This window comes from Penaeus vannamei, chromosome 33 (assembly GCF_042767895.1).
Source record: "Penaeus vannamei isolate JL-2024 chromosome 33, ASM4276789v1, whole genome shotgun sequence".
NCBI classification, from domain to species: domain Eukaryota; kingdom Metazoa; phylum Arthropoda; class Malacostraca; order Decapoda; family Penaeidae; genus Penaeus; species Penaeus vannamei.
The window spans coordinates 9128299-9138298 of record NC_091581.1 but is presented as its reverse complement, the minus strand read 5'-3'; positions in this window follow the sequence as shown (position 1 = coordinate 9138298).

Sequence of the window (10000 nt, the reverse complement as noted above, 5' to 3'; positions counted from 1 at the left end):
TTATTAGCGTATTTTTTCTTATTCTTATTCTTGACCTTAAACCACCTTAGGCGCCCTGACCCAAGATCGATGCCAGCCGGAAATTATTAACCGGTTTCCTTAACCGCGCGACATCTGACCCTGGGAATATTCATACATGTTTATACAGAGATATTCCGACTAGTCAAGTTTATGTATCACAGGGATATATATATGGATATCTATCAGGCAAATAGATAAATGCATATCTATTAGATAGACAGATAGATGAGTACAAATCTATTATACAGATAGATAAATATTTATCTATTAGACAGATAGATATATAAATGCATATATATATTTGAAAGATAGATAAATGATATCTATTAGACAGATGACAAATGAATGCATATATAGTACACAGATAGATCGATAGATAAATACATATATATTAAACAGATAGATGGCTGCATATCTATTAGACAGATAGATAGATAAATAAATATATATTCGACAGTTGGATAAATGAATACAATTCTATTAGACAGATAAATAAATGTCTATCACTTATATCGATAAATAAATAAATTCAGATTTATCACATGGATAAATACATATCTACCACATACACAGACAGATGCACTTTTGTGTCAGTTTTGGCATGTCTGTATGTATGACTTTTCTCTGGCTCAGACCTTTCGTAGATTTAACCAAGCAGGTGGACTGACGAAAGAGGGAGACAGACAAGTGACCGGTGGAAAACATGCGAATATTGGCAAGATTTTCGGTTCATTCTCTCATTTCTTCTCACTTTTCTCTCTCCTCTATTTCTCTCCTACGTATAATCTCTTGTTATTCCAGTTTAACACTTTAATGAGTTGATAGAATTGAAGTGATCATAACTTTACCAGACACGCAGATATTGTCACAGTTATAATTTCTAAGTTAAATTAACCTCAAACTGCCGGCTCGTCAGAATTGCGCGAGGCCCGACCCAAAGAATATTCGTACACTTGACATGCATAAATAAAGAAATAACTGCATATTCATCAGTCTAGACATGCATATCAACCTGGCAAATAGATAGTTAAATATCTATCTATCAGATATATAGACCTACACGCCCTTATTTCTGCGTCAGTATTTATGAAAATTCAGTGGGTCGGGCCAGGCACAAGTCTAACAAACCGTCCGATAGTCAATGTAATTCGGGAAAGATGGTGTCAGACGCAGCCATTTTCAGTTAAATAAATAGATAATAGATGAATAAATAAATAAATAATAGATGAATAGATAAATAATAGATGAATAATAGATGAATAAATAAATAAATAATAGATGAATAGATAAATGAATAATAGATTTATAGATAAATAAATGATAGATGAATAAATAAATAAATAATAGATGAATAAGTAAATTAATAATAGATGAATAAACAAATAAACAATAGATGAATAAATAAATAAATAATAGATGAATAAATAAATTAATAATAGATGAATAAACAAATAAATAATAAATGAATAAATAAATGAATAATAGATGAATAAATAAATAAATGATAGATGAATAAATAAATAAATAATAGATGAATAAATAAATGAATAATAGATGAATAAACAAATAAATAATAGATGAATAAATAAATAAATAATAGATGAATAAACAAATAAATAATAGATGAATAAATAAATAAATAACAGATGAATGAATAAATAATAATAGATGAATAAATAAATAAATAATAGATGAATAAACAAATAAATAATAGATGAATAAATAAATAAATAACAGATGAATGAATAAATGAATAATAGATGAATGAATAAATGAATAATTGTTCATAACCTTTCCCCAATCGAGAGACGCCAGACGCAGCCGTGTCCACAGCTGCTCTCAAGACCTTTAAACCGCTTGGAGAATGTCTGGAATTTTCGACGCGTGGGAAATGCTGTCCCGCTGATGCCTCCGCCAAGCTTATGCTTTGGGCGGCGGTGGTTAGTTTGTTGGTTGGCTTGAAGGATAAGTCTAAAGGATATGAACAGATTTTTTTTATTTATTTATTGTTTATTTATTTATGTATTATTTATTGATTTATGTATTATTTATTGATTTATGTATAATTTATTTATTCATCTATTATTTATTTATTCATTTATCTATTATTCATTTATTTATCTATTATTCATTTATTTACTTATCTATTATTCACTTATTTATTTATCTATCTATTTTTATTCTTATTTTGATTTATCTTATTAATTTATTTATTCTTCTTCCGAGGCGTGTCTTAGCCCAATTTAGACGACATCAGATTCTGGTGATCTGGACCATGATCTGGATCTAGGAATTCTCCAAAGGATTCATTTGTATTAAGAGACAGGGATAACTTAAACTTTTTGGCGCTTAAATAATCATCATCAGTAGTAGTAAGAGTATTAGTAGTACTAATAGTAGTAGGTGCGTCTAAATAATTGATCAGATAGGACTGGAGATTTTTGTTCTCTGAATCGCGACATTTCTCTTGATGGGGAGTTTTTATTTGCTTACCTTAATTTATTTCAATGATGCTAATTTACTTTCGGGTTGTAGGAGGCAACTAATTTCAAATTGCGCAGAAGTAGATAGTGCTATGTATAAACATACATGTGTGTGTATAGATAGATCGATAGAGAGATAGAGAGATAGACAGACGGATAGATAGAAATGAAAAACACACACACACACACACACACACACACACATATGTATATATATATATATATATATATATATATATATATATATATATATATATATAGTGAAATCTATCGAGCAGTCTATCCCTCCCGAAACTTTCCCCAAATTATATGCGAAAAATCGGCCGTGAGTTTTTAAGAGGCGAGTTCTTGTCGAAGGACGGGTTCGAAGCAACTTTTCATCCAACTAAAAACAGGAATGATTAAGGAACTGTATCCTAATAACACTGATTTTATTCTGAATTTCTTCATACAGTTTGTATTCTTTGTGTAGGAAAAAGACGAAACGAAATGAGTTGGTTTCAGGTTACCAATATTGCACGGAAATGTACCCAGTTGAGTCAGTATATATTTTCACGTCATTTACAGCTAATTCCTTTACGTTAACCCTTTTTCTTTTTTTTAAATGCTGTTTGTTGTACTAGGTTTGGTTGCAATATTTAAGTCTATTCCAAAGTGCTTCTCATTGAAGATAAAAAAAACAACATAGTGTTATAATACAGTGGTTCTCAACGATTTAGTCTGGCTAAACACTACAGATATAACTTAAAACATACTTGACATATCAGTATTATACACCAGTGATATGAAATACGAATTTATTTTACTTGTACACAGCTCTCATATCCCCCCAAGACTTTGCACAGTACGGTAAATTACAACATAAATAGATAACCTAATTAACTGTGCAATTTGTGCCTCACGAGACAAGCAAATCCGCTACACAAGACAGATACTCTATTTTCTCCCCCAACAATGATTGTTGTTAATCCTATATTCAAAACAAAAAACCTGACGGCTAAATTCTACGCGATATATCGGTAAGGGTGAATCTTTCTTATCACTGGAACACTAAGAATACTTTAAATGGAAAACTCATTGCTGTAGGAGCTTGTAATTTTCTTTGTTCTTTCCAAATGCTCTCTATGCTGGTACTTTCAATTGCCGATGAGTAGCCAGTCAACGAAAATAAAATCTGATACGATTATTTCTACCTTGTAGTATCTGTCGTCACACATGTTGTACTGCCTCCAGTAAAACACTAGAAGTCAGTTAAACCTTTATTGTCATGTTCACAAGCTGGTAGGTATGAGCAGTGTATCCAACTTGCAAGATGACAACATACACGTACGCGTGAGCGTGCACGTGATTGTGAGAAAAGCTGTAAGAAAATCAATCTTCACAGTTTTGGAAATAAAAAGTTGTACACAAATAAAGTAAATGAATCATACAAATATCAAATAATATTAATACAGTATGAGATAGAAATATTAAGAACAAATCAATAGAAAATTATAAAAATACTGCAAGACTAGCATATCTGTAAACATTAAACAAACAAATGACTTCTTATTCCTTATACTATTTTATGACATTTCCTGAGTTAATTAAGGCACTTTATAAAAGATATATGAATAACCATGGTTATTTTCACAGTGCGTTATATTATTAGTGCCATTTAACCCCGCATTTTCCCTGGAACCTTTCATGCCCTCCCCTGCAATCGGGGCCAAGTTTGTCGCTTACGGGGGGTTTCCGCGCAAGAAAAACTATATATTTGCAATGTGGAGAGTGAGAGGAATCCAACGATACCAAAATCGTCGATATCGGTTATACGAACGTAATATAGAAAATTACCGAAAAGAGGTATTTAAAAGAGGTTGGTAACCATTCGATTCTTCTACGACCGGATATATTTTAGTGGAATGGTAGGCATACAATAATGTTTAATACATCTTACTCTTTAAGTGAAAGCACACACACACACACACACACACACACACACACACACACACACACACACACACACACACACACACACACACACACACACACACTCACACACACGTATGTAATATATCATATATGTATAATATAAGCTATAATATAATTCTAGTAAAATCAGCAGCTATTATACTTGTTTCTGTGGTGTAGTGGTTAGCACGGTCGCCTCCTACGCGACAGACTCGGGTTCGATCCCCGACGGACACCAAGCCTTATATCTTTATGCATGAATTTTTAGTTGTATCTCTATTTACCTTCCGTTCCAGATATATTTCAACTTTTGTTTCTGTCTCTTTCTCCGGTGTTTACAATACGAAAGAGTATGAAGAAATTAGGTGTGATTTTGGATTCTTTAATTTGCTCGGTTGTTTGTTAGTGTTTATGCGCGATTTCAGAAGTAATATGAGAAGCAAAAACTGGGAGGAGGAAGAAGAGGACGAACTAGTGCTGAATAGTGTCATGAAATATATGAATGTTCCTTCAATCCGTAATGAAATAAAACCACAAAGTATAGACCAACCAGGCAGCATAGCTCCCAAGGTGTAAATACTATTTCTCTGTCACTGTTGAATTATGCCAGCTGGATCCTCTGCTAACCATATATCTTTTATTTTGGTCCGTATGATATGTAATTCTTGTTTTCATTTCTTTTCATTTTCTGTTTGTACCATATGAGATGAGTTGTAATTCACCTTATAAGATTTCTTGTCCACATTTCATTTTATTCTCTCTTCCCATGAAGCTATTTTTTCAGTTACATATTGCTTATATTGATACAATTTGATATATTACATTATCCATTCGAAGATTAATAAAATGAGTATTCTTTTAAACATACACTACTAAGAAAGTATCTAATTTCATAGCGACATAGTTGTATAATGATATATATTTTTTCGGGTGGGTATAAACTGTTACTTCAATAGAAAATTATAAGAAATCTATGATAAAAACATGATTTCATCTAACAGGAATTCGAATGTACATCAATGACTGCGAATTTATTGTTGATCGTTGGCATGGAATGTTAACTAAAACTACTTTCAAGACGATCGTAGTATTAAATCTACAAAAGTTTAAAGCTGATTTCCACTGTTGTTCAGAAATAAGAATCCATATTACTACTCGACATTTTGGGGAAAGGCTGATGTTTGGGGAAGTCATTAAAAGGAGATAGAAATACAGGCAACTTCATATCTAGGCTTGCAATTGCACATAGATTCTGTCCTGACTTTTAAACACAAATCTTCTACTCCGAGCTGTATAATCTACGGCGAGGGTCCAGATGGATGTTCCAGGGATTCCCTCAGCACCGCCTCCGCTCGTGAGCCCAATCCCAGCACCGCTATTTTCTCTCAGGAATCGGCTCACTCGACACGGCCAGCGGTTCCGCGCCGAAAGGGAGAGGAAAGGCGCTGGCAAGGCGGGTGACGCGCGGGAAACATTTCATATCGTGGCTGAGCGATGCAGGTGAATGTTCGTCAACGGCAAAGGGTGAGTTCACTTCTAGATGACTGGACTCATGTGTCTGCTGCCAACAAGGGAGGGACTTGAGTTGTTGACCACTTCACATGTGATCACAGGCAATGAACGCAGGAGGGGGTTCAGCTGTGGAGGGTTGTCCTCTCTCGATTCTATGATTCGCTCTTCCCGTTTCTACATAATCTACAGTTACTGCAGTGAGAGCAGACACCTCCTGCCATTGATATATTCTTGAATTTAGTTGGCAGATGATTAGTGACATAGCTGCTCAGTGTGGCGTGTTAATAACATCACGTTTTGCCTGTGCATGCCCAAGCTCTTTTTGTTGTTAATCTCAATTGTACAATCAGGGAGTCTTTGATATTTTGGTAGTGCATATTTTGCACTACCTCTGCAGAGAGAGGGGGGGGGGGAAGAGAGAGAGCGAGAGAGAGAGGGAGGGAGGGGGAGAGAGAGAGCGAGAGAGAGGGAGGGGAAGGGAGGGTGATAGAGAGAGTGAGAGAGAGAGAGAGAGGGAGGGAGGGGGAGAGAGAGAGCGAGAGAGAGGGAGAGGGAGGGAGGGGGAGAGAGAGACCGCGAGAGAGAGAGAGAGGGAGAGGGAGGGAGGGGGACAGAGAGAGGGAGAGGGAGGGAGGGGGACAGAGAGAGGGAGAGGGAGGGAGGGGGGGGAGAGGGAGAGGGAGGGAGGGTGATAGAGAGAGAGCGAGAGAGTGGGAAAGGGAGGGTTGGGGAGAGAGAGAGTGAGGGTGAGGGAGGGAGGGAGAGAAAGAGAGAGGGAGAGGGAGGGAGGGAGAGAAGAGAGCGAGAGAGAGAGAGAGACGGAGAGGGAGGGAGGGTGAGAGAGAGAGAGAGAGAGAGAGGGGGATGGTGAGAGAGAGACCGACAGAGAGAGAGGGAGAGGGAGGGAGGGTGAGAGAGAGAGGGAGAAGGAGGGAGGGTGAGATAGAGAGCGAGAGAGAGAGAGGGAGGGAGGGAGAGAGAGAGAGAGCGAGAGAGAGAGGGAGAGGGAGGGAGGGGGAGAGAGAGGGAGAGTGAAGGAGGGTGAGAGATAGAGGGAGAGGGAGGGAGGAGGCGAGAGAGAGAGGGGTGGGGATGGGGGGGGAGGGGAGACGGAGAGGGAGAGAGAGAGGGAGGGAAAGAGAGAGACACCATACAGACAATGCGAGAAACTTTGGTCATTGATATGAAATTAGCAATATTAGCTGTCAGCCTACAAAGTTGGTCTACAAACTTTATTTACAGTCGTCACCAAATGATTTCTCTTCAATCCACCCATACCTTTCTTATTCTATTTTGTCTCTCACTTTCCTGCATTACCCTTCTTATCATAGTTGATATACCCATCATAAGCATCATTATGAATGGGAGGGACAGATTTAGAGAGAGATGGAAAATATTCAGAGATTGACCATCATCATTAACGTTTTAAGTACTGGTTTTATCATTATCGTTTTAATCATAGTCGTTATAAGTAATACTGTTATCTCTTTTATCATTTGTATACACTATTCCTCCCGTGATGACAATAACCTTTATTACTGTTGTTCGCAGTATCATCATCATTATCATCGCATCACCATCACCATCTTCATCATCGTTATAATTATCGATATCCTTTGTACTACTATTATTATAATTAATACCAGTGTTATCTTTATTAGTAATAGTAATATGATTAGTAGTAGCAGTACTGCTACTACTGTCATTGTTATTATCATCATTATCATTTTGATTACTATTACTATTAGGATTATAATTACTGTCAGTATCATCACTATTGTGATTACAATTATCATTATCATTATTAATATTATTACCTCTTGTAGATGTACTGGTAAGTTTTAGCATTAGTATCTTTTATTATCCTATCTATGATTATTATTATCGTTATTACTGCTATAACTATCATTTTTATTATTATGCTATAATCATTTTGATCCTCATCATTATCATTCTTATTGTTATCATGGTAACTGCTGAACATCCCTTAATGTAAGACAAATATTGGAAAACTGGCCACTAATTTGTTGCAAAAAGGAGCGAGTTGGGGAGAAATGCCATATGCTATAGAAAAATTTAAGAAACTGGACTGCATTTTACATATTCAACAGGAATGATCGGTGATAACTCTTAAATATTTTGAATTTTGTAAAATAGATGTCAGCAGATAGTTGGCCAGTTTCCAACATCATCTGACGGATGGTTGTCGAGGAATGTGTGTGAGATGAACGAATGCAGTTGTATAAACTCATGATGATATGAAACTCGGTGAGATGAATAGTGTATTTGGTGGATTTATTAACAACATTTAAGGGGGTACGCATGCAGCTTTATAACCTTAAGAAATACGAAATGAAAGACGGTTACTATTTGCGATCTAGGAATATATTACTGCTGACTCCTTGAACCCCAATTTTCGATAAATAAATGTAGACTCGCAAACGAGAGTGGTAGCACTTGTAAATAAACTATATGGCTGACTGATGTTTTTTGAAATTTGCATTCTAATGATATTGGCATTAGGAAGTCTGTGGTGAGTATTGATAACAACGATAATGGTAACTTCAGTGGGTATGCCAACAAGATATATGGGAAAAAAAAAAACATGCAAGTATTTTCATATATTTTTTCCTAGAATTTCTCTTCATCTTAATGCTTAGTTGAGATTAGAGAGAAAGAGATTTTTTATGCATGGATTTCTGTTTGCATCTCTCTGTCTACTTTCCTTTCCTGCCATCTGTCTGCTTTTGTTTGTGTCTTTTCCGGTGTTTATAATGTGAAGGAATTGGAGCGTTTGATTTTGCATCTTTTATATTTGCCTGGTTGTTTGTTAGTGTTTATGCGCGTTTTCACCAGTTTGTCGTTATTCCTCTCATCATCATGTGATTGTCAGGGTCACGCCATTGTCGACAAAATATATGTATTACATGAAAAGACAATTAGACATAAGGTAGATTTTAAACGATTTTTATTTCAGATTTATTTCGTTCACACTACATTCCTTTATCATGGAAGTGAACGATAAACAAAAATATTCGTTTGAAAAAGTTTGGGAAAGACAATTAAGGAAGAGCTGTGTTCTAAGAATATCAGTCATATTTGCAGTTCATAGATGTTTATAGAAGAAAACTGAAACGGTTTCAGCAACATCGACTGCTACTTGTGTCTGCAATCTGACAATGAAAGTGCTCCTGATAATTCCTTCTTTATATTTCAAAAACAGAAAATGGGTTTAGATAGACAGGGAGTCGACTAAAGACCCATGATAAAGGGAGGAAGCATCCGAGAGAAGAGAAGAGAAGAGAAGAGAGAGAGAGAGAGAGAGAGACGGCGCTGCCTGGACCCGCCATTGACGAGCTAACGATCCTGTTTGTGGTTTGATCTGCTGTTTGTTGATCAACGTTGTTTGCTATAAAACATTTGATTTAATGGATTTTGAGCATCATTTGAAAGGCATCGTATATAGATGGACAGAGAGTCGTATGAAGACCGATGGCAAAGGCAGGCAGCAGTCAGGAGAGAGTGAAAAGGCGCTGCCGGATGAAAAGAGAGCTTCCTCGCCCACTCTATCGCACAACAGTAAAAATAGTTATTATAATTGCTATCATAAGTTTAACGGTTGCAAATCAAGTCCGCTGAAAGAAACAGAAAAAAGTAGCGCTTGCGTGACACTTTCCACTTGGCGTCGGTGGGCTCGATCTCGGGTCCCTCGCGTGAGAGGAACTCGTCTTACCAATCATGCTACATGGAAATACTAATTATTTGAGGGATATTGGTATTTGTACACAGTATGGATAGGTTTATTTAACTTTTTATTGTCAGTTTGAGTGGACAGAATTGGGCGTATGTATTTGGATGTGTTTATAGAAACCATCATTTGAAATAGTAAGAAACTGAACAAACACAATAACAACATCGAAAATATCACGCTTAAAAAGGAAATATATCTAACTGGGTTCTCAGGGAATGTGCTGAACAACTATGTACTCTACTGTTTAAATTCCAAAATTCAGTGAAACAAGGGAAATTGC